A 26,347-nucleotide genomic window follows, 5' to 3' on the forward strand; every position below is an offset into this window, starting at 1 on the left:
ATGGCTGCTTATATTTATGTATTTATTTGTTCCTCTAAGATCCACAACAGATTTTAAATTAGCAGTCGGCTGAGTAGGCAATCAGCTTGAATACAGATTACCTTCGATGGCGGTTTTGAGTTAGCTGAAGTCAATGAAGGTTCTTGTAAACCAGCGCAACGGCTCGAAGCCAAACAGAAAGGGACAAAACACCTCCTTTCTGCTTGGCTTCGAGCCGTTGCGCTGGTTTACAAGAACTATGTCCGACCAACTCGCCCACCAGTTCATGTTGCACAATGAAGGTTGCCACTTCGGATGGAAGGTCATTCCACTCTCAGGCTGTTGTCAGGAAAAAAGATTGGTGATATGTTTCGGTGCAGGCTTTCACATTGTAGACGGCGTTAGGGTATAATTACGGGAAATACGATTAGCGGAGCGATAGGAATAACTTCGTGATTAAATATATGGAAATATTTACGATAAGGAAAGACAGGCGATCTTGCGACGACTGACCAATGTGGGGAGGTTAAGCTGAAACTTTAGTGTGGAAACGCTAATGTGCACGGTATTAAAAAATTAGAACAAGTGAATCTTGCAGCGCTATTCTGGACGAATTCAAGCGTGTCAATGAGGTTAGCAAAGTTAGGAATATAGGATATAGGTGGTGCATACAAACAACAATTTCGACCGCTCAAATGTTAAGTAAGCAAGCAATTCTATGGAAGGCTGTGCTAAGGCAAGGTTAGGGCACAGGTATCCTAAAACTTGATTGGCTGTATTAGTTACATAGCAAACATGTTGCGACCAGGTTAGATTTTTGCTTAAATGCATACGAAGGTATTCATAGGAATCTACTGATTAATGGGACGGTTGATAATTGTATAAATTGCATCCTAGTGGTTGCGCCGGCGCTGGAATGAAAGAAAGGAACTTTTAAACAGACCATTGCGCAGTTTGACAGAGCAAACCAGGGAGACACGACACAGACGAGCGCTGACTTGCAACTGAAGTTTATTGCTTGGAACGAGGCATATATACGATTCCAACAAAAAGAAGAAAACAAAACAACCATTCTTAGATTCACAGTCATACACACATGCCGCACTGAGCAAAGGAGATAACTAAGATCACCATTTCTGCCCCGTTTTAAATGCCAGTTCATTGGAAGAAATTGGGCTGCAGACGAAAGCGTCCTTTGACCAGGGGATGTGCGCAGCTTCAATTATTTCACGTGATAGTTGCTTACTGCGCTTGCTTAAAACTTGTGTGCGAGTGAAGTCAGGGTGGCAAGTTTTGCTGTCACAGTAACTACATTGGATGCCGAGATGCCCTTTTACAGTATTATGCACATTGTTATTGTGCTCCTTCAAGCGTTCATTGAGGCATCGGCCCGTATGAGCCACATAAAGTTTGCCACATGACATGGGAATGGCGTAAACTACACCCTCTTCACAGGAGACGAATTGATTTTCATGTTCGAAGTCGCACTCACTATAAACCAAATCGGTATGAACTATGTTGCACATCTTCCCAAGCTTATCCGGAGCCGAAAAAATGACTTTTACACGTGCTCTATTTGCTACCTTTTTTAGTCTGTGGGAGAAATGATGAATGTGAGGCACAACATTGGTTTTTTCCTTTTCTTTCGCGTCAACGAATATGCCCGTTCCTGTTTTCTGTTTTTTCTCAAACTACTGAGAATAGATTCTGACACTGACACTAGTAGCTGCTTGTGATAACTAGCCTTGACGTGAAAGGAAAAGGAAAAAGACACTGTTCTGCCTTATATTCATCATTTATCCCAAGGACAAAAAAATATTAAACAGAGCACGTGCCAAAGCCAATTTTTCGGCTCCCGATAAGCTTGGAAAGATGTGCAAAATGGTTAATACCGATTTCTTTAAAGAGAGTGCGACATCGAATATATTATTATTATTATTAATATTATTATTATTATTATTATTATTATTATTTCCTCTGAAGAAGGTGTAAATTACGCCATTTCCTTGTCATGTGGCAAACTTTATGTGAGTCAGATGGGCCGATGCCTCATTGAACGCTTGAAGGAGCACGATAACAATGTGCATAATATTGTAAAAGGGCATCTCGGCATCATCCAATGTAGTGACTGTGACAGCAAAACTTGCCACCCTGACTTCACTCGCACGCAAGTCTTACGCAGGCACAGTAACCAACTAACACGTGAAATAATTGAAGCAGCGCGCATCGCCTGGTCAAAAGACGCCTGCGTCTGCAGCCCCTATTTAATGATCTGTTACAAAGAACTGGCATTTTTAGCGGGGGCAAAAGGTGATCATTGTTATCTCCTTTGTTCAGTGCGGCATGTAAGAATGACTGTGAATCTAAGAATGGTTGTTTTGTTGTTTTCTTTTTGTTGTAACTGTATATATACCACGTTCCAAGCAATATACATCAGTTGTAAGTCAGCGCTCGTCTGTGTCGTGTCTCCCTCGTTTGCTCAACGGCCCCCCTCTCTCCTCCCTCCCCTCCTCCCCTCGGTTGCTGCTCGGTTTGAAATGACTTACCAACTCGCCCAAGCATCCGTTTTAAAGGAAGGATGTTTTAGCAGAATTTAGTGATATTAGCCAGGTTTTACACCGCTCTTGGACGCGTAGCAGGTCTTCTTGGCGAATAATATTGTCGGACTGGTTGGCCGATAGAATGCATGGCCGTGTTCACGGTCGTTATAGTTATATTCAAGAGCCTTTATATAGGGCTCTCATATATCCTGACGGCGGTATTATTCCGTAATATGCGCAACTAAAAGAAAACACTATAAAGCGTCTCAGCCAGGATGACCGTAAAGCCACTTTGCGCAACTGAAACTGCAAGGGGAGCGCTCTGTAAAAGTAAAATGTTGTTCGCTCTCATATTCATCACCTTCACGTACAATAATTATTTTGCAATTGCGTGGGCACAATTACGTCTGCTAACAGAATCATTTTTTTTTCAGATTCAAAAGCTGTATTTCAAACTGATCCCCTAACATTCAAGGCACATAAACTTAAAGTCATGATGATGATTATGCCAGACAGCTGCACCGTTCGCAGCAGCTGGTCATCGTTACTCGGATGTAGGCGATAGATTATCAAGACGCAATAAAAAACACAAAACAAAGTCAAACGTGTCACGCACCACCATGCACATATTGCCACACATGCAGCCACTGCTCCACGCTGCCGTTGATCCAAGAAACCGGTTAGCCGAAACGTCAAACAACCCTCTATGTGAATATGCTGAACGGCTTTTTAGTTAAAACCGACAAACACTGCCTAGTCATTGGGATTAGACCCATGAGTCACCCTACCGCCTTGCCGAAGATGCGGCGGATAGTAGGGAAAGGCTCCAACCCCTTTGTGGAGGGCGGGTGCAGTCCTCATCGTGTGTCGTCAGGCCGACGGGATGCTCTCAGGAACCGTTTTAATGCGCGAGAATTGCTCGGTTTCTTGAGCGAAAACCTCGCCTACGCCAGAAAGCCGTAGCAGCCACGCGTGGCAGAAATGCGGCACGCAAATGACGTCATCACCCCTCCAGGCAAAAGAGAGAAATACTTCTCCCGGAACTCCGGAATGCGACTCTCCCTCTACGCGAAATGCAAGACACCTTACTCTACGAATGGAAAAAAAAATTTGGTGGCGCCCCTCCTCATATCTGGAGTGGCTATACAACGCCATCTCACTAGTACAGCAAAGGAGACCAAGCCGAGGGATTTTAGTATCAAGGTAAGAGGAGCTGGCCCACTCCTGATACACCCGCTCCCCTCCGGGTCAGGCACTGGGTGAGATGCCACTGTCCAGCCTTAATTGACATGCCATCACGTGGAAGGGGTAGATCGAGAAAGGCAAAAAGTAGGTTTCGATCAGGACACACGTTCAAAGCCAACGTTTATTGGCCGAACACTTGCTGATCTCAGGTTAGTACTCGCCTATCCAATCAATTCAGTGGCCACCTCGCGAGGCACCTGAATCGACTTGACGTTCAATATAAGGTTCCACTCACAGCGCACGAAGTAAGGTACGCATCGACCTACTGCACCGATCACAAATTCGTGCTACTGCTGATCAACTTGGACCCGCCGACATCGCCGCCGGAGCGCGTGGATGATGCCTGGGAATAGATAAGATCCGACGTGGTTCAGGCACCTGTCGGACAACGACTACGACATCCCCCCAGAGTATGACGTGGAATACCCCTGCGGACAATATGAAGGAATCTCGCATCTATGCCACGGGTTCGCTCGAAAAAGTGCTGCCATCCCTCAGCGAAGTGGCGTCACTGTGCTGAAAAGTGGTGTTATCATCGGAGAATAAGGTGGAATAGGCATACCGCGGTTTACTCTCTTTGTATGAGCATTATAACCGTCAGCGAAAAACCAAGGTAGTAAATCAGCACCGATTGTATGTCAAAGGTAATACCGCTTTTTTGATATTTCGGTGTCCGCTTCAAGCAAAGGCTGGGGATTTAAACCGCCGACCAGGGGAATCGCTTCGTCCCTCTCATCGGCAGGTCCTTTTCTAGTGACAGCTACATTACTGTAGCATTTCGGGCCTTCAGCTTGGCGGCAGCGCCACGCTATCACGTGATGCGGAGCAGCTGCAGGCGGCGCAACGCCGTGGTTGATCCCGTGACCAAGTTCCACTGGGCCAGCTGCAGATGTCGCGTCACACGAGGTTTAATCAGATCTAAACCACAGCCGATTTTTTCTATCTTGCTCAACTTCCCGATAGCACGAATGCAAAGTGTGCCTCTATATGATTTTGTTTCCTACGAACCTTACGCTCATTCAAATTTGGATATAAAAGTAGTTTGAATATCCCTCGGTGAAACTTACGCTCATGACACTGTGCTGCGCTAGTTTCAGTGCCCAAGAAATTGAGAGATCTTCGGATTATTGACGGGCATGGATAAATAAGAGTCTTTGTCTCTCTAACCTGGGTCGCTCGGTGTTCCTTTCCACAGATACAAATAATCACGAGTCTTTTTGCGTCTACCGTCATCATATGACATGCCTGTGCTAATAATTTTTATAGGAATTCTGCTCCTCAAAACACGGACCGCCGATGACCTTAGGGGTACTTATTTGATACTAGCCGTGTGTGTTCTACGTGACACCAAATTTCGATCGCTGATGCGCCTGCAATTTCTTCGTTTCTTATACCGCATGTAAGGATGCCTGCTTTCGGGAATACTTGCTGACAGCTGCAGCAAAGAACCTTAATAACAACATCCAGCGACTGCCTTCATTTTCTTTTACTTTATGTTAGTCTGTAACTATGCTGGAAATATTGATAATAGTTGGCCCGGTGTAAGTAAAAATGGTGCGCCAATATAAAGTATATGCAACTTCTGTTATAATATGTGTGATAGGTTTCATTGCTGAGCGCATTCCATTCATCTGCTTACAGCCTGCAACAGATTAGGGCTGGATGCTTCAATAAAAAAAGTAAATAAAAAATATTCATTATGGCTGCGACACTAAGCTCACCTTTCTTATTTAGAGATATTCTGAGTCTTAGCGTGGTACTGGCTAGATCACAGGCTCGAACACAAAACAATCTTCACTACCGTAAAATACCGACCAAGTGCCCCCCGCTACTCGAGAGATAACTGAACAAAAATAGGAGGGGGGGGGGACTTCCTCGGTTCCGCACCTATATTCAAGATGGCGGCCACTAATATAATGACTCTGGTCTGCGCTCTTTTAGCAAAAGTTATTGACGAATGCAGTTTTTTTTATACCGGTATCTTTTTATTCACTTTCAAACCCATCGAGTGAGTCCTCGGAATCTGACCCGAAAACGAGGTACGCACACTCTTCCCTCAGCTCATCGCGTTCTTTAGAGATGTCTGCAAGCCGACCGTGCAGTTCGCCGCCCTCGCACCCGTCAAGCGCGTTCGTGATGCCACAGACCTAGAACTAGCGTGGTACGTTTTCTTCTGGGACGGCAGCCCACACCTCACATACAAAATCCAGCACGTCATGCCGTGATGGTTTCCGCTGGTTTCCATTTGGCGCTCTCTCCCACTTCCGCATAAAGGCCTTTCAGGCCCTCCGAAGACTGTCCTTGAACGGCTTGTTACACAAAACGTTAGCAGGTTGAAGAAGACTGGTGCAAACGGCTGGCACGTACACAATGTCAGTGTAACAATAATGAATTGCGGCTTGGGTCTTGTGTATAGGCGCCTAATCCAACACTCGGAGCTGCCGTACGACGTCAGTATTTGGGCCCCATATCTTCATCAGCCACTCTTTAAACTTCTCTAACGTCATCCAACCATTATTTTGAAACGGTCCCAAGGCAATTCGCTAAAGATGAAACAAAACACACTGCATTTAGCAAAAGCTGGTAATCGATCACATTATCCGATGGAAAAGTAGCAAGCCAGATCTAGTTCTCACCTGGTACACGAAGGCTCATGAAGGCTGTCGCTGGAATTTTTCCGCTTGGCTCCATCAAGATGACGAACGCTGGAAGCTTGTGCCCACAGCCACAGGCTGCTAAGGAAACTGTATATGTCCACCGGGCGCAGCCAATGCTGGCAATCCGGATAGTGCTTTCCCCCCAGAGGTTGTTCGTAGGATTCGCTGGAGTGTCCATTCGAACCATGGTTTGGTCCATATTCGCAATGTGGTAGAGAGTCAAGTCGTGGCATCGTCGTAGAGAGCCTATAGCAGCACGGAATGCTCTCGTCTCCTCCAAGCAGTCCTCGAGTTTCTTCTGGCTGTCATTCGTTGCTTGCCGCATAGAAACACCAAACCGTGCCTTCCGCCTCTTCAAATACATGCTGGAGGCCACAAAGTTACCAAGCTGCCGGTTATTCGCTAAACTCAAACCTTCTTCAGAAAGCAGTCTGTTGCTGACGGCGCGTCCGGCACTTCTTCCGCGCTCCAGAAATTCAAAAAGCGCGCCGTCTACTGCTTCGCTTAAAAACAGGGGCTCCTTTTGCTAACCTGCGCCGTACCTTAGACTTTCCGATGTTCTGTTGTAGAAGAACTTCGCCGTTCTTGTCCCATTCCCGTACGCTCTTGCGGTGCAGCTTGAACACTCGAGATGTTCGATGCACATTATTTCCATTAAACCTGTGCCACTCGATGACCTCGATTGTCTTTTGCACTGTGCAGAAATGCACAGCACAGGCAGAAACACGACTGACCTCATGCCGACAAACAACAAAATGGCGACGGAGGCAGCTCACGTGGTTCTTGTTTACTATTGGATTGGATTGACTTAGATTAACTTGGATCGATAAACATCTCTCGCTACAAATAAAACCTTTCAGAAAGATGCTCCTTTCGGAACCGAGGGAGGGCGCTTGATTGGTAGTTAAAAGCTGAAATTTGCGGATACAGTGGATGGGGAACTTACTCGACTGGGGGCGCTTGCTCGGTATTGTACGGCAAGTGTTCATGGCTACAAATAATAAGCAGCATTAAAATAAGGCCCGATAACGCAAAGGTATGCGGCATGCATCGCAATAAATTTTCATGACAAAGTATACCTATTAGCAATATTTGCGCTGCCATTTTGATAACACCGTAAGAATCTAACTTCAACAACAGATTTTATATTGATATCAGAGACAAGAAGCAGTACTGAATGTGATTGTGCACGACAACGTCCCTAAACAGCTCAGCACTTTTGCTGACACTTAAGATAGGGAACTAAAGAATTATCAAACACAACACCGGGGATCATTTAGACCAAAAACTGGAGCGTCTGCGATAGCAGCCACTAGAACGCGATCAATTACGCCTGCAGAAATATTCCATTTACGCGCGAATGCAACGACAACAAACATCAGTCCCCTAAAAAGGCAGTAAGACAACATACAATGTCAGAGAGTATTAAAGCGCAAATATACCGCAGAGCACACACTTCCAAACAGAGTAATACTATTACGAAACCAAACATGGGCTAGTGAAGTTACGAAAATCGAAAACGCCATCCAGCAATAAATTGTGAACACCAAAAAGGCAATAATACAGAAACCATAACGGCATGAATTCAAAGCAAACAGAACTGCATCAAAAGTCGGTCTTCTCTGAACTACGGGAGCCTTGCGCGCTCTAGGGTCTAGTGCACAGACGCCATCTACTATTTCCGAGTAACAATGCTACTCAGCGAAGGATACATTATACAATTTGTCGTGCGGAGCTGTTGTCTCCAGTGAAAATCGAGGCCTGTACCTGTCCTGTCCTTGAGCATTGTCTGCAACATTGCACAAAGCGTGAACACTTTACGCCATACTTCCATTTCTTGGATTAGACGCGCAGAACGACAAGGATGCGAGGTGCTGAAGGTTTCCAATTCAGGCATACTACTGCGTTAGCTTGCTCGTGAAAAGCGTTTCTTCGTTGCTCAATTCTGGAAATAGCCGCACGTGGCTGAAATGCGGGCAAGAACTGGCCACGTATTGAGGAGAGTGCACTGTGCGTTTCTCTCTAAAACATGCACGCTCCATCAGAATGTGCTGTCCAGCATTCTGACACCGTTCCCCTGGTCTGCGCACCTTTTCTCACGGCTGAACATGCGTCAGATATAAAGGCGGACAGTCCTCAAACGGCACAGGGCTTCGACATTCTTTCTACTCTGCGAGAATAATATCTATGCCGGCGAAGAAAATTCCACGCAGTTGTTTGTTGTGTTTTTATTTATTTCATTCATGACGGCTTTGATACCAAAGCACTGCTGCACTGCATTTTTTTTCGGGACCTCAGACGGCTCCATCTTCGTTCTTTGTCGTTGCGTTGGGATTCGTATTTTTCAATGGAAGCGCGGAGGAAGCGCGCGTACATGGCGTCACTGATTTTGGACGGTATATAAGCCCTTATGAAAGTGCGTACTGTGCAAGTGCTAGAGGCGGCTTCACGTTCTACTTTCGTATTTCTCCATTTGGCTGTGTTTCGGTAACCTGTTCCGGAGCTCCGTGCAATGTGGTGCGGGGTCTGTCCTACTGCTGCGTCTTTAGTTGTGTGTTGAGGTTTTCCTTTATGGAAAACCTCTTTCTGCAACGACGACACACAAATGACGAAGACCTTCGAAAAGTAGAGAGTTTCTTATTGCAGTGGCGCTTGAGGCAACAATCTCGTAAAATTTCACAAGTCATGGTTAGGTGGCTTGAACCACCACCCGATTTAAAGGGTTCAGCCGTATCCGTCCGTCCGTCCGTCCATCCATCCGTCCATCCATCCATCCATCCATCCATCCATCCATCCATCCATCCATCCATCCATCCATCCATCCATCCATCCATCCATCCATCCATCCATCCATACATACATACATACATACATACATACATACATACATACATACATACATACATACATACATACATACATACATACATACATACATACATACATACATACATACATAGATACATACATAGATACATACATAGATACATACATAGATACATACATAGATACATACATAGATACATACATAGATACATACATAGATACATACATAGATACATACATAGATACATAGATACATACATACATACATACATACATCCATACATACCTAGATACATACATACATACATCCATACATACATACATACGGGCATGTTCAGATAACGGTAATCGAGGTCCCATGACCATTTTTTGTTTTCAAATAAATTTTTATATGTGATGGGTAAATGTGTCCACACAAAGGAATGAACCTTAGTTTTGCAAGGAACTTCATGGTTTTCTCGGAAAAAAATTGTATGTCACAAGAGGTGGAGTATGTCGTTTTTCCCACTTCGCAAAGTTGCAAGTTTGGAGCATAACTGCATGCACAATAAGTTGTTTTTGCGCATAAGTATTTTTTCAGCACTTTATTACAACTTGCACTATACGAATAATATAAAAAACGTTTTCTTGCTGTGTCAGTCTTCTGAGTAAAAAATCGCAAACTTCGCTTCCGGAGCTGTGCGGTGCCAAAAAGGCACTTTTCAGGGCAGCCTTAGGGCAAGATGCGTAAAGATCTCCCGACTGAATCTTTTTCTCTGTATTTTTCAGCTACTTTTAATCACTTCAGGCAAGTTTTGTAGCTCTACACTTGACCTATGTTTTTCAATATGGCCTCAAAATTGGCAGAAGTTCAAAAACTTCAAAAAAGTGACAACTTTGACTTGAATTTAAAAAAAAACATCACCATTGAATTTTATTAAAAAATGCCCTAATAATACTCAATACTCGATAATTTTAAAACACCCAAAAAGTGTTGCATTATTTTGTTTTAAAGTATAAAAATAAATGCAAAACTGAGTTCATGTTTTTGTTACCTAGAATTACTTATTACTGCTTCTTAGAAATAGTAACTGTCAGAAATTTGATTTAGCACTCACTGAACGTGGTTACATTTCAATTACCACAATATGCGAACCATCGTGAATGTTTGTACAGCTTCTACTCGCTTGTTAGCGGCGTTCTTAATGCGTCAAAATGGGAATAAATTCGTTATTTCACCTGATGAACTGACTGCTGGCGGTCAAACGTTTTTTTTTGTATTCTCTAATTTATCATCGTAAGGTACATTGGTATGTAATCGATTTTTTAAAAATATTAGATAATTTGTGGGTTCCTAGAAAAAATTTTATATATAAAAATTTATATTAATGTATTTCTGAAGCCGACGTTTCCGTACCTGCATCTGTTTACCTCTGTGTTCAAAGGTTCTACAGGGCAATGTCAGGAGACAGAACGTCGTCTTCTGAGACGAACAATTTATCTGCGAGATTTTTAATCAGGAGGAGTTTTAATAGGAACGCAATTTACAAATGGGATGCCGCTTTATATGCAGATTGCAATTCAGAAAATCGTAACAAGAAATTAACGGCAGCAGTTGAAGTCGGTATGCGCACAGTATATTGTCCAGCACGAAGCACAAACCAGATCACTGTCTCTTCCATTCCGAAGCAGCGGTGGAGGCCACGTAGGATGCACTGCCTTCATTTGTTTGAACGTACTTCCACATATGGAGCGTCTGAACTCCAGGCACTTTCTTTGCCATTTTCCATTCTTCCTTCTTCGTTTCGCGAAAGTCTGCAAGCTCCCTCTGTGGGAGCTCCAGAATGGTGATGTTCTTTAGCGTTCCTTTAATTGCGTCTACGAAGCCGCTGGCTGTTTGTATGGACTCACTTGCAGGCTTCCGCAAGTTGTGGTGTGATGCTCGACGTTTGACAAGCCCACCAACGCCGTCGCAAGCATTTTTGCCGTGTCCAGTGGCCGAAAACATCCATTTCGTCTCTCGACATTCACTGCGTTGTAGCTCATGAAACTGATATTTATTCTTGAAGTGAGCGGGAGCCCCGTCGCTCACATATGTTATCTTGGTGTAGATTGGCGCGTTGTCTTCGAGGTGTGCTTTGATTTTTGACAGAGCCAAGCATGCATGAGCTGAATCATGAGACATATCGTCGGAAATTACGGCATAGTTCCGAGTCGATTTTCTTGACGTGACAACGCAGGTAAACACGGTCACCTGCTTTTTCTGCCAATTGTAAGCTTGTACTGCGTCTGGAAGCACAACTGTCCAGTTTTCGGCGAAATCAAAATGCAAAACAATTGCACCTCTCTTGCAGCTGTTTTTCTTCATGTATTGCTCTTGCTTGCTCAGATGTAATATAGTTGTGGGGAATCCATTTCATGGTCATTCTTAGACATTCTCTCATAAATGATGAAGCGGTCAGAGTCTTTTTAACGAGCTCACCGTATTCCCATGAAGCAATCAACACCTCGTCCTCGCTGCTCATTTCAAAATTTTCCAAAGTGAAAATGCCATCTTGTGGACAGTGCTCACAATTCCTAAGGAAACACGACGCAGTAGGTTCCTGGCATACGCAGAGGCTCTGCATATCTTCGGGAGAAAGCGACCTTCCGGACGCGTTCTGCAGTCCCACGAGGCACAACTGAAAGTTTGCACAGCACACACAAACACACACTTGCCACTGTGGCGAGCATTTCACCCACTTAGGACGCAAGGATATGAATTTGGTGAGGCCAACCTGGGAGGCAGGGTGAGCTTGCTTGTAGAGGCGGAATGCTTCTCGCAAGGACCGCGTCATGAAGCGTTTAGGTATCCATTCTTTCTCTCCTCCCTTCTCGATTCTCACAACATCCTTTTTGTTCGGAGTCTGTCTAGAGCAATCGAGTTCATCCATGGTGTAATATTCTAAAACGGTGGTAATGTCTTCCTGTTGTAGTTTACATCTTGTATATTTCTCCTGTGTTGACCATACGCCTTCCTCATCCACCATCTTCTTCGATTTTTGGATAACGTACCTCGTTGCCTCTGGAATAACTTCCTGCACATATTTCACGGTTAGGTTGCGTGGTAGCAGTGTCAGCAGCTGGCAACGCTCTTGAAAGGACGTGCACCTATTGTAGGCAGCATGTAGGTTGTCCTCCCATCTGCTGCATTGCGCACACTTTTCTTCTGACGCACGCGAAGTCTCTGGGACATTATATGCTGCCTGTATCCCCGATCGTATTTTCGTCACCATAGCTCTTGCCACCTCTTCCTGCTTTCGCTTTGCATAGGAAAGTCTGAGGCGTTTTTTTAGAGCGCTCGGTGGCTTTAGGGGCGAGATTTCGGAGGTAAGGCTGACACTTGAATTTAAATTTTCTACGATTTCTTCCCGAGGGCGGAATTCTTCTAATGTTTCGGTTGACTCTGCCTGCATATTATCTATGTCTTCCTTGAACCGACGGTAACAATTCTGACAGATGAAGTCACTTCCTCGTACTCGGAGAGCTTCTTCGGGAAGTAGGACTTTTTTGAGAGCAGCGACATTGAGTGTATTTACACTGCGAAAATTACGTCCTTTTTCAATTCTGTTTGTGCCTTTTTGAGTAGTCGGCACAAAACGTTCGCCGCGGAAATCTCTTCATGAATGCAAAAGCTCACCGATTCCGGAGATTATCGCGAGACAGAAGAGCAGGTGACGGATGCAGGGCCCAGAGCTGCTTTTCCAAAAAGAGGAGATGGACAGATGAATGGATTTTTAACACAGGCTGCCCACCGTCGACACTGATGTTCTTTCGGTCTGGCGTACGAGCTGAGACTGATATACCAAGTATGCTTGTCGAGGGAGCGCTCCAGCGCAGAGAAAACACGTGAGTACAGAAAACGACCCCACCGGGTCTACCAGGCCTGGAAAACGACACACAAAATTCGAGATCCGAACAACATCCGCTCACAAGGGTTATCTCGGTCGAAGGTCGAAGGCTGAGGCATAACTGCTAGGCGTTCGGTGCGTTGCGATGAAAAGATGATAGCGGCGGCTAAAGCCTCGGTGCGGCGGCGGCACACATGATGCTGTGAATTTCAGGGTCGCGCTGGGCGTTATATAGCTATAGGAGCGGCTGCAAAGCGCGGTTCATCCCTGGAGCGGCGGTAGCAGTTAAAGTCACCTTGAAAGTGTGACGGGTGCATTAATTGTTTGCATAAACTACTCCTACACACACGTCACTCCAAAATAACGTGTTGGAATATGCTTACAGTAATTTAGGTCCCACCGTTAGAACAGTACGAAAGCGAATAGGAGCTTTAGACCTTTGATTGTAATAGAAAAAAATGCTTACAAATTACACTTATGAACTCAGCAACTGTAGCGTTTAAAATTTACTTACAAAATACCAATACTAAAACCAGCTTCTGACGATTGCGCATTCTAAGAGGGAACACTGAGCAGTCGTAGGGATTGAAATCATAAAGTCCGTTTTGTATTTATTTCCATACTTTAAAACAACATAATGCAATACTTTTTTAAAGCCTTAGAATTATGAAATGTTGAGTATTATTAGGGCAAATTTTAATAAAATTCGATGATGATGTTTTTTTTTAAACTCAAGTCAAAGTTGTCACTTTTTTGACGTTTTTGAACTTCTGCCAATTTTGAGGCCATATTGAAAAACATAGGTCAAGTGTAGAGCTACAAAACTTGCCTGAAGTGATTAAATGTAGCTGAAAAATACAGAGAAAAAGATTCAGCCGGGAGATCTTTACGCATCTTGCCCTAAGGCTGCCCTGAAAAGTGCCTTTTTGGCACCGCACAGCTCCGGAAGCGAAATTTGCGATTTTTTACTCAGAAGATTGACAAAGAAAGAAAACGTTTTTTTATTTCTTCGTATAGTACAAGTTGTTATAAAGTACTGAAAAAATAATTATGCGCGAAAACCACTTATTGTGCATGCAGTGATGCTCCAAACTTGCAACTTTGAGAAGTGGCAAAAACGACATTCTCCACCTCTTGTGACATACGATTTTTTTCCGAGAAAACTACAAAGTTCCTTGCAAAACTAAGGTTCATTCCTTTGTGTGGACACATTTACCCATCACATATAAAAATATAATTGAAAACAAAAAAATGGTCATCGGACCTCGATTACCGTTCTTATCTGAACATGCCCATACATACATACGTACATACGTACGTACGTACGTACATACATACGTACATACATACGTACGTACATACATACGTACGTACATACATACATACATACATATGTACGTACGTACATACATACATACATATGTACGTACGTACATACATACATACGTACGTACATACATACATACATACATACATACATACATACATACATACATACATACATATGTGATGACCCCCATAATGCGCAGGTCCACACGGGACGGAGAGGCAAAGAGACACCGTATGGCTCAGTTTAAACAAACAGGTATATTCAATAATTACACATGATGAAGATTATACATCAGAGGCTGGGGCGTCCGAGCTTACGTGCCGACGACTTCATGGGGGCGATGGAGTGGCTCCGGAGTTGGGCTCGAGCGGTTGCTGGCAGAAGCTGCACGCCGACGGGCTTCGGCGCTGAAGGCCCTCTTCGCGAACGATGTCGTCCTGAGCGTGCTTGCAGTAGAATTTCAATAGTCGTCCGTTTCTTCGAGGATGGTTCACAAACCCTTCCTCCAGTGTCGCCCGGCCCGGAAGATGAACAGGAGGCGAGCTTGTAGATGATGACAGCAGAGCACAATTTTACAACATACATATACAGAGAGCCAAACTGGAAAAAAAGCAGAACTGAATCTACAAAAGAACAAACTTTGCACCACTTCACTCATCGACCGGGCAGCCCAGTGCCTAAGCAGCATCACATCACATGCCAAGCATGGAGCCCCAGCTCAGACTGAACTGCATCCGTTTACATGCGCTTTTAAGCACTTGATTAACAAAGGACTAAGGGCGGTCATTTCCAGTGGCCCGCCCAAAGCATCAATTCTCCAATCCAAAATAACATGCGAGATGGGGACCACCCCTTGGGCTGGGCTTAGCCTCGACCCCAGAGTCTGTGAACAATACAAACTAAATAAACAACAAAAACGCCACCACTCTCTCTCAAGTGAGAGTATACACAGGCTCTCTCTTCGGAGCTAATTCACTAGCGCCTGTCTTTCCACATTCTTGGCGAGTACTGCCTGTCCGCCATGACAGGTGTCCGTCGCGGCCCTTCTGGGAAGCTGTGGGTGCCTTCCCGGCGATATCCCACGACAAAGGGGGGGGGGGGAGGGAAAGAATGTCGTCTTCGCGGTTTCGCATAGCGTCGGCTGTGGTACGGCGCGCTCTGGCCCGCTGACAGCTCCCCTGTCCTGGAATGCAACCGGAAATTGGGGAGGACAAAGCCTGTTTCCCCGGGGCGGCGGCGGGACCGGTTTTTCCGGTCGTCACTCAAAGAGCATGGCTGGGCAATTGATGATGCCGCTGTCACGGTTCCCCGTCTACGCCGCGCCGTCGAACGTGGATCCTCGTATCACACACGGAATGTCACACTCGCTCACCCTCCAGAAGAATGTTCTCTGAACATTTGAGTCCACGCAGCTCCCCTTGTCTTTCTGAATCGCCTCGCACAGTGCGTCCGACAAAACACTTTTCGCTGCACTCAACACCACTGCACAACACCATATGCCTCCGCTGTCAATACTGGCGTCTCCAGGGGCAGCACTGATCTTCTTTTACAGATAAACATGAAACTCAGCACCCAAGCCTCTCCTTTCTAGTCCAAACTGGACGAAATAAATTTACCACAGTTACAAAGGAGCTCCCACTTCTAGCACGATCACGGCACAGACAAAAATATAGATAACGAAAGGAAGTAGGGCAGGTTCTGCATGCGCTCCGCATGCTCTCCTGTGAAGGTGTTACTTAATGACAGAAAGGTTTAACTACCAACTCCGATAACTTAACACATACGCATATAGCAATGTTATGAGCTGCGGCATTACACAATTCTAACCAGTTCACAACTCCGCTCTGTTTACACCATTAGTCCGACTTAGCTTTCCGATTTCGCAGCGGATATCGGCCTTCATGAGTCATACTAAGTAAGTCTGTGCCCCTTTGTCTGCTTTGGGACTCGCGAGGGCTCGTGGCAGGAGCCTCTCCTGGCGTTATCTGCGCGGCAACCTCGCGCGCTTCTTCTTCTAGCAATGCATGAAGTAAATCCGGTGGCATTCCGGCCGTCACCTCGGGCGCCTGCCGAACAAATGCAGGAGAGGGCGTTTCTTGCGAACTCTCTGCGCGCTCCGCTTCACTTCTGTCCCCATCAAAATCCGCGCTTTCCCTTTCCTCATTTCGTGAATACTGAACCGGTGCCGACTTGAGGCGATTTGCGTGTATCCTTATCAAACGCCGGTTCACGTCTCGGACTCTGAAGTTTACCGGAGAAAGCTTCTCGACAACCTCGCACGGTCCTCTCCACTTCGTCTGGAACTTACGAGCTAGCCCAATCTGCCTTTGGCAGTTTTCAATGTACACGCTGTCCCCCACATCAAACGGCGCGTCTCTAGCACTGCGATCGTGCACCTCCTTCCTGCGCTTCGCCGCTTTCTTTAAGGACTCCTTTGCGATGTCCCTCGCCACTTGCAAGCGCGATTCTAGCTCAACCTTATAGTCGTCCAGTGAAGAGTATGGGACACGACGGGGGCCCTCTGGCACTTCACTAGGCTGGTCCGGGTCTCGGCCGTAGAGAAGAAAGAATGGCGATTCGCCCGTGCTCTCGTGTGCTGCGGAATTGTAGGCAAACATTGTATACGGGAGCCACAAGTCCCAGTCCCGCTGGTCGCGCGAAACAAAATGCGACAGGAACCCGGCCACGGTTTGGTTCAGTCGCTCCACCGCGCCGTTGCAAGCCGGATGGTACGGTGTTGTCTGCTTCTTAGCGATCTTAAGCAGCTCGCAAACTCTCCTCATTAGCTGCGACACGAAGTTCGTTCCCCGATCTGTCAAGAGTTGCCTCGGGGGTCCATGTCGGAGCACGATCTGTTCGACAAATGCTCTTGCAACCGTGTCTGCCTTCTGATCTGGGAGTGCTACCGTTTCCGCGTATTTTGAAAGGTGGTCGACAAATACTAAAATGTACTTGTTTCCGGAAGTGGTCGTGGGCAATGGGCCCATTATGTCCATACCTGTCCGCTCGAAGGGAGCCGAAACCTCAGGGAACGGCTGAATTGGAGCTGGTCTTCGTCTCTTGGGTGTTTTTCTTTCGAGACAGGAATGACACTTCGCACAGTAGTCTCTAACATCCTGTCGCATGCCACTCCAAAAGTACAAACGCTCCACACGCCTGCGTGTCTTCGCTACGCCAAAATGACCGGCGCATGGCGCATCGTGAAACGCGCGAAGAACCCTTTCTGTCCACGACCGAGGTATGACGACTCTCTCCCAAGCGGTTTTCTCTGGTCTCCCTTTCCTGGTTGGCCTCGTGCGCCGACACAGGGTGCCGTCTTTGTCAATGAAATAACCTAGCTGTTCGGGATGAGACGGTGCGCCCTCTAAGCTTTCGATTATTCGCTTCAGGTCAGGATCTTTGCACTGCTCTGTGCGTAATTCGGCGGGGTCGACTACGGGGACAAACTCTTCTATAGCTGCCACGGCAGCTGTGCGGCTGAGTGCATCAGCGTTCAGATGTGTCTTTCCTGACTTGTGCTCAACTTCAAAGCAGTATTCCTGCAGGTGTAGATTCCATCTAGCGAGTCGCGAGCTAGGGTCCCTGACACTCATCACCCATTTCAGAGGATGGCAGTCTGTGACTAGCTTGAATTTGCGGCCGTAAAGGTAGCATCTGAAGTGCTTTACTGCCCAGACAACGGCGAGGCACTCCCTTTCCGTAGCTCCGTACTTTTGCTCTGTGGGGCTCAACTGTCGGCTAGCAAAAGCAACGGGATGTTCTTTGCCCTCGATAACCTGAGATAGCACGGCACCAACTGCGAACTTTGACGCATCTGTGGCCATAACGAAGGGCAAACTAAAATCCGGGTGGCGTAACAGCGGTGCACTCATTAGCTTCCTTTTCAGGGCCCCAAAAGCATTCTCCGCGTTTTCGTCCCAACGAAAGGCGACATTTTTGGCTGTTAAGGCGGTGAGCGGCTTAGCGAGCTTGGCGAACTCCTCGATGTGCCTTCGGTAGTAACCGATCAGGCCGAGAAACTGCCGGACCTGGCGGACGCTAGTCGGGGATGGAAAATCCGAGACACACCTTAGTTTCTCAGGGTCCGGTCGCACGCCGTCAGCTGAAACAACGTGCCCGAGGTATTTCACCTCGTTTTTGAGGAATTGGCACTTAGAGGGCTTCAGTTTGAGACCCGCTGCTCTTAGTCGCACCAAAACCTGCTCAATATCGCGCAAATGGTTATCAAAACTGCCACTGTATATGATAATGTCATCCATATACACGAAGCACAGCCTCCCCAGAAGACCTGCCAGGATAACATCAGCGGTTCTCTGCCAGACAGCAGGGCTGTTGGCCAGACCCATCGGCATTCTTTTCCATTCATAGTGCCCTGAGGGCGTGTTGAATGCCGTTTTCTCGGCATCTGCCGGATCCATTGCTATCTGCCAGAATCCCGCCGCCATGTCCACTACCGTGAAGTACCTGGCAGAGCCCAGCTGAGAAAGCGTCTCCTGTATATTGGGGATGGGGTATGGATCGATGCGAGTTACGGCATTTAGTTTGCGGTAGTCCACTACCAATCGATACGAGCCATCTGGCTTTTCCACCAATAGTGCTGGTGCTCCCCAGGGTGACTTTGAGTGTTCGACAATGCCGCGATCAATCAGGTCCTGCACCTGCCGCTCCATCTCCTCACGTTGGGAGTAAGGAATCCTGTACGCACGCTGGTAAACGGGCGATGAAGTGCCGGTTTCTATCCTGTGCTTTATAACGCCACAGCAGCCCAAATCCAGGTTGGACGCGGCGAATACCTCCGAGTAGTCGTTCAGCAAACCAGCCAGAGCCTCCCTCTTCCTGGATTTTACGTGAGAAAGATCGAACGACACCTTTGGAGCAGCCGAAGGACTAGCATGCTCTACAGTTGCGAGTACCGTATCGGTGGGCTCACGTTGCTCTATCGCAGAGGTGAAGAAAGCCAATGTTTTGTTCTTGGGAAGGCTCAGTGGCTGCTGGCTACAGTTAACCACCCGTAGGGGCACTCTGTGGGCGTCATTAACTGTCACGAGGCACGCGGCTGCCTTCAGGCCATTGCTGAGATAGTCGACCGGCTCAAGCACTCCCACGGCGCCGCTCTCTACATCTGAAGGCACAAACGCGTACAAAATGTGCTCCGACCAAGGAAGGACGACCGCCTCCTCGACCAGCCGGACGGCAACCCGCGAATATACCTTCTCCAATGATCCCACTGTTTGACGGGTGTCAATATCGGTAATGCGAATCTCAGCCCCTCTCCTGTTCAAAAACGGAACTTTTGAGCCGCCCGCATTAACCTCTTCCTCAGAGAATGAGACTACTACCTTCCCTTTTCTCAAAAAATCCTGCCCTAATATACCTGACACTCCGTTTGGCAGAGACACCGTGTCCGGGCATACGTAGCAGGGGTGCTCCAATGCAATTCCGCCGAGAGAGAAGTGTAACCGGTAGAGTCCACTTATGCCAAGAGGATCCCCCGTTATGCCTACAAATTTGGTTGCCATACCACCAGACGCTTCCAACACCTCGCGGTCCCCCTTCCTTCGAAGCGTGTTAAAACTGCTCTCCTTAAGCAATGTCACCTTTGACCCCGTATCTATCAACAATTCCATGCAACAACCATTTAACTTGCAACGCACAACAGGGCATGCCTCGTCGGCCACACAAACTACCACCACCTCATCATCTACTGCTTCCTCCCCACGCTCCTCAGGCTGGGGAGGACTAACTAGTTTTTTGACTCGGTATCTGGAGCCCCGCTGTAGGCTTGCTTAGGGCGTGTCTCGCCTGCTTCTCTTTGTGGCTCCCCACGGCGCATGTTTTGGCAGAACCTGGCGATGTGTCCGCGACCCTGGCAAGCGAAGCATACGATTTCTTCAAAATGTCGCATACCGCCCCTGTAGCTTTGTGGCGGTCTCCGGTTTCCAGCGAATGGGCGCTGTTGAGCGCGCGCTTCAACCTGGCGTTCTACCTGCTGAGTTAGCAGCTGTTCCAAGCGATCTAACCGCTCTGTCAAGAGAGCAACCTCAGGCTTGAGCACCGCTCTCTCTATGACGCGTACTCTCGCTGCGGCTGTCGTTAACGCCTCATTTTGTTCCTCATCCAATGCGGCCTCCACGGCTTGGTCGAAATTGCTCGGCTTGCGCGAGAGCACGAACCGGCGCACGGGGTCTTGCAGACCAGCCACGAACAAAGCGGTCATTTCCTCTTTAAGTATATCCTCCGCGTATTTCTTCTTAAGCTGGTCTCCTTCCTCCTCCCTGCTTAACGTATCGCGCGCTAAGCGCTGAAGCCGCGACGCAAACGTTCGCACGTCCTCCCCTACCATCTGTCCGGCGTCACGGAACCTCTGTACTCGCACGTGACGTGGTTCAGTGTCAAAATGCTCAAACGCGAGCTTCTTAAATTCCGCAAATGATTTTGTGGATTTTACTTTTTCGTCTCGCCATGCAAAATCATGAGCAGCTCCTGCCATCTTACACCTCGCCATTCCCAGCATTTGAGCATCGGACCATCCCCCCATTTTCCCAATCTCTTCTAGCATGGAAAAGAAATCGCAGATTGGAACCCCTGTCTTATCTCCCGTAAACGTCGGAATGACGCTTCCTAATGCCAGCATGCTTGCTCCGAGCGACGGCTGTGGAGTGGGAGCTCCCTCAGATACAGTCATTTTTTTTTTTCAAGCCCTCCAGTGCCTCAATACTCTCAAATGGGGGTAAAAGTCCCACAATCAGTCCCGTGATTCCCTTTTGATTACAATTTTGAAGTCATGAATGTCACAGCATTCAGAGGACATTTGCTTTTGAGACCCCACTTCTGACACCAGTGTGATGACCCCCATAATGCGCAGGTCCACACGGGACGGAGAGGCAAAGAGACACCGTATGGCTCAGTTTAAACAAACAGGTATATTCAATAATTACACATGATGAAGATTATACATCAGAGGCTGGGGCGTCCGAGCTTACGTGCCGACGACTTCATGGGGGCGATGGAGTGGCTCCGGAGTTGGGCTCGAGCGGTTGCTGGCAGAAGCTGCACGCCGACGGGCTTCGGCGCTGAAGGCCCTCTTCGCGAACGATGTCGTCCTGAGCGTGCTTGCAGTAGAATTTCAATAGTCGTCCGTTTCTTCGAGGATGGTTCACAAACCCTTCCTCCAGTGTCGCCCGGCCCGGAAGATGAACAGGAGGCGAGCTTGTAGATGATGACAGCAGAGCACAATTTTACAACATACATATACAGAGAGCCAAACTGGAAAAAAAGCAGAACTGAATCTACAAAAGAACAAATTTTGCACCACTTCACTCATCGACCGGGCAGGCCAGTGCCTAAGCAGCATCACATCACATGCCAAGCATGGAGCCCCAGCTCAGACTGAACTGCATCCGTTTACATGCGCTTTTAAGCACTTGATTAACAAAGGACTAAGGGCGGTCATTTCCAGTGGCCCGCCCAAAGCATCAATTCTCCAATCCAAAATAACATGCGAGATGGGGACCACCCCTTGGGCTGGGCTTAGCCTCGACCCCAGAGTCTGTGAACAATACAAACTAAATAAACAACAAAAACGCCACCACTCTCTCTCAAGTGAGAGTATACACAGGCTCTCTCTTCGGAGCTAATTCACTAGCGCCTGTCTTTCCACATTCTTGGCGAGTACTGCCTGTCCGCCATGACAGGTGTCCGTCGCGGCCCTTCTGGGAAGCTGTGGGTGCCTTCCCGGCGATATCCCACGACAAAGGGGGGGGGGGGGAGGGAAAGAATGTCGTCTTCGCGGTTTCGCATAGCGTCGGCTGTGGTACGGCGCGCTCTGGCCCGCTGACAGCTCCCCTGTCCTGGAATGCAACCGGAAATTGGGGAGGACAAAGCCTGTTTCCCCGGGGCGGCGGCGGGACCGGTTTTTCCGGTCGTCACTCAAAGAGCATGGCTGGGCAATTGATGATGCCGCTGTCACGGTTCCCCGTCTACGCCGCGCCGTCGAACGTGGATCCTCGTATCACACACGGAATGTCACACATACATACATCGGGTGAAGCGAAGCTCGCAGCCGCCGCACCCTTAAGGATTCTTCCCTGAGTGCACCCTCTCGCGGTTGATCTGGTGCTGCCGCTGTATGAAGCTTCTCACGCATCCGTTGTACCGTAAGGGCCGCTTGCCCGCGTATGTCAGTACGTGCACGTTGAAGTGGCCTCTGGCAGAGAAAGACAACAGAAGGAAGAGAAGTTACGCACTGAGCAAGACATTATCGCCCGCTCAGAGGAGGAAGACCGAAATAATGATTTAATCGTACAAACATCACACGATACAGTTCAACTGCATATATTAGCGTTAAAATGGCTGCTAAAGAAGGGTATTGCAGCCAGATGGAGCAGAGGTCACTGCCATGATGCAGCATTATGGAGCTTTGATCGGCGCTTAAAAACGCATTCCTCTTATTTGTTGCTTTATGTATGAGATAAAATTACAAAGTAAGGTACACACATGCGTTGATGCTTTGAAACCGATAAAATATGTCGCGCGCTCAATTTCGGTGCCGAGTACTGTACTGCCCAGCGACAGGGAAAGCGAACAAGGAAGCACACTATTCGCCGATTTAATTTCATGTGCCGCGACGCTGGTGGTTCAATCGTTTTTAGGCAGCGGGCTCTACTCCTCCAATCTTTTCTTGTCAGGTCTCCCCAATAGTGCCGGTTAATGCGTTTCCGTAACGACGTGAGCTGTCGCGGAAGTAAAACCGCTGTTTGAATAACAAATTCCACTTGAAAGAAGAGAAAAAGTACGACAGCTTCCTCGTAGAATGCGAAGACATGCAATCAGAATTAACAGCGCAATTGCCTCTTGAACAAACAGGAGAACCATTTCCTCCTCTCCCTGCTTAGAGAAGCGAAATGCTTGAAAACGATTAGAACTGCGGCTGTATTTAAACGAAGCCTGTGCCAAAGAGCGCCATACTTTATGTGATGTTCGTTTCTGTCTCGTAACCATGGTTGCGGACCTATACAAAAAATAAATACGAAACTGCAAAGCGCAGTCTAACTTCGACTTGTAATCGGAGGAGTAAGGGCACAAGTTGCAGCGGTGCTTTCCTAGAAGCCTTAGCCGATGCTGGCTCAGCCGGTGCTCTTTCAAAACTTCTTTTTTAGACAACAGGCTGCCGTGTGTGTCGCGGGTGAGCACCGTAGGTGAAGCGGCCGAACTGTTTAACTGTTTCCATGCTCGAAGAGCAAACGAATTCCAATACGAAGTTCTAACACACTGATAGATATTTGAGTGCTCTTCCATCGCAGTCTGCACTCTTCTTGGCCAATCATCCAAGGCGCGCTTAGCATGGCAGAAGGCGCACAACTGTTGTCGGCACTGTCGCACTGCTGTCTTTATAATTTTACCGTTGTCTCTATCAAGTTACTGCCAAAACTTCACACGTGTAATAGAAAAAAGGACAACAGATGGTCGTGGTACTTTGACATGTCTGCAATTTCCAATCTTTCAGAGTCATTTTTACCCATTTTCAGTTAAAAATTCTTTCGAGGCATGAAAAGTTTATGTCGTTTTGTGTTACGCTGTGTATTGCATTATCACTATCGCGACAGCTACTGTAACGCCTCAGCACTCCTAGTTACAGTGTAAATAAAACTAACATAAAAGCATATTATTTGCTGAAATTTTGAATATTCATCAGCCCATATCAGTTTTGTAATAGGTAAAGTTATCTTTGCAAAGAAGATTTCTGCATGTTTAGACGTGGCAAAATTATTGGGATACCGCTTAAAAATTCTCATTTTAAAATGAACATAATAAGAAATCAGCACTCCCAAACATCGTTTTCATTGCTGGCGGCTAGAAAGCGCCCCTCGGGTGGAGCCTGCTGCCTCCAGCTGCCTGTCTTGTGCTGGTGGGAAATGAGTCCAGTGTGTGTCGGCCGCCGTGACCAATCAAACAATCCACTATTAAGTTGGTTTAGGTGCCACAATAACCACATCCAACGCTGCACTAGAACTCTGCAGTCGCAAGGTTTACGTTCCTAATGCGGAGACTAGCTACCAGCCCCCAGCCCCGTTTCCACCTGTCCCCTGTTGTAGCGCCTTACGTCAAGAAGACCCCGCTATCTTCAGTGGCATCTGGGACCAAGTTATGGAGGAAAGGTTTTCAGCCTTCGAATGCATGAGCCGGCACAACAAATAGGATGAGGCCAGTTTTTTCGGTTTGGTGATTCAGATCGTAATCTTACTTACGGCAGGCAGTCACCGCCCTATTTCCTTACCACTTCCAGTACCTCGCTACATGTCCCGAGACTGATGAACATTCCGTTAGTTTTCTGCATAGTAATTTTAGCCTCACCGCTCTGCTTGTCTAACGCATTATCATGCCTTCCGGTTAATCGAGAAAATGAGTTACCAAGCCAATGTGATCAGCAAAGCTCAGGTTACTAAGTCATTCTGCACTGACTCTTATCGTAAACTGTTTATAATAATAAATATTAATATTAATAATTGGTTTCGGGGAAAGGAAATGACGCAATATCTGCCTCATATCTTTGGACACCTGAACCGCGCCATAAGGAAAGAGATAAAGGATGCACAAAAACTTTACTATGCTCAACTACTTCCGCCCAAAGAAGTCTGCGATGCACTTCTGCACTCTCCTGCCCTCAATTTCACTGACCAGCCCTGACTGAAACGCGTAAAACCGTGCAACAGTTTCTTCGCTCACATTGCCGGCACCGACGGTGCGGCGCAGGACATCAAGAGTGTGAAAGCTTTCTGCCAGTGATGGCTGTGTGTCTGATGCATCGGCATCTTCACTATCACTGTCAGGCTCCTCGAGTTCATCTCTGTCTGCTTCATTGATTACCTCTTCGGTGGTTCTTAACCTGCATGTAGCAGCATCGTCATCCACGGTTAAGAAGTCGTGAGACGAAAACTTGAGTTATGAGACTGTCCCAGCCTTCAATCGTGAAATCCTCACGGGGCTTTTGATTATCTCCTGTCGGAGAGAGATCAGGTTCCATGTTGAATTCACATTTTTCAAAACAATTCGAGATTGTGCCTGCAGTCACATTGTCCCAAGACAGGGCTAAGAAGTGCACTGCATCTAACAGACTTATCCTCAAATGCACAACTTTGTGCTGTATTTTCGACAAAAGACGCCTCACTAAAAGTCCTTTAAAGTGATGCTTAACGCTGCGAATGATTCCAGCGTCTAGTGGCTGCAGACGGCTGTTAGTGTTTGCTAGCAGAAAACTGTGAAGTTGTTGAGTCATTTGCTTTGGGTGGGCAGAACACTGGTCGACAAAAGCAAATTCCTTCGATTTGTTATTCCAATTTACGGTCCCGGTTTGTGAGCAACTCACGAAATGAATCTGCAATCTTTCAGGCCTTTCGGTTCCCTCTGTACAAAACAGGCAAACGTCCAGCCGATTGCAAACACCTCTGCTGCTTGGACCTTGGACTTCGCGATGACAGTAAACTGCAGCTTCTCTAAGCCGTCAGCGTTGCAGCAAAAAAGCACTGCCACTCGTTCCTTGCTTTTCTGGCCGCCCTGGCATGCCTGGCCTTTCACGCACAATGTCCTCTCCGGTTGCAGATTGAAGAAGAGGCCCGCCTCGTCGGCATTAAATTTGTCGCGCGGCGCGTACTCCGAAATCAGAGCTGGCAGCGTGTTCAGCCAGTAGTCGACAGCTGACTCGTTCTTCACCAGAGACGACACAAGTCCGTGCCTCTCTTTAAATCGGTGCAGCCACCCTTCAGAAACTTGGAAACCTCCGATTTCAAGAGAGAGCGCGATTTTGTCAGCTTTTTCTCGCAGTACCTTGCTGTCCACGTCGATGCCAGCCGCTGTGACTTCCCGAGACCATGTCAGCAGGACCTCTTCTAGCTTAACATACAT

The 26,347-nt window shown here is 47.2% G+C and overlaps 1 pseudogene; it reads right to left on the reverse strand.

The window, feature by feature from the left end:
- Positions 1-5,749: 5,749 nt before the first annotated feature.
- LOC144125035 (uncharacterized) lies at positions 5,750-26,347 on the reverse strand (annotated as a pseudogene).

The sequence above is a fragment of the Amblyomma americanum genome, chromosome 1 (assembly GCF_052857255.1).
Source record: "Amblyomma americanum isolate KBUSLIRL-KWMA chromosome 1, ASM5285725v1, whole genome shotgun sequence".
Classification (NCBI taxonomy): Eukaryota; Metazoa; Arthropoda; class Arachnida; order Ixodida; family Ixodidae; genus Amblyomma; species Amblyomma americanum.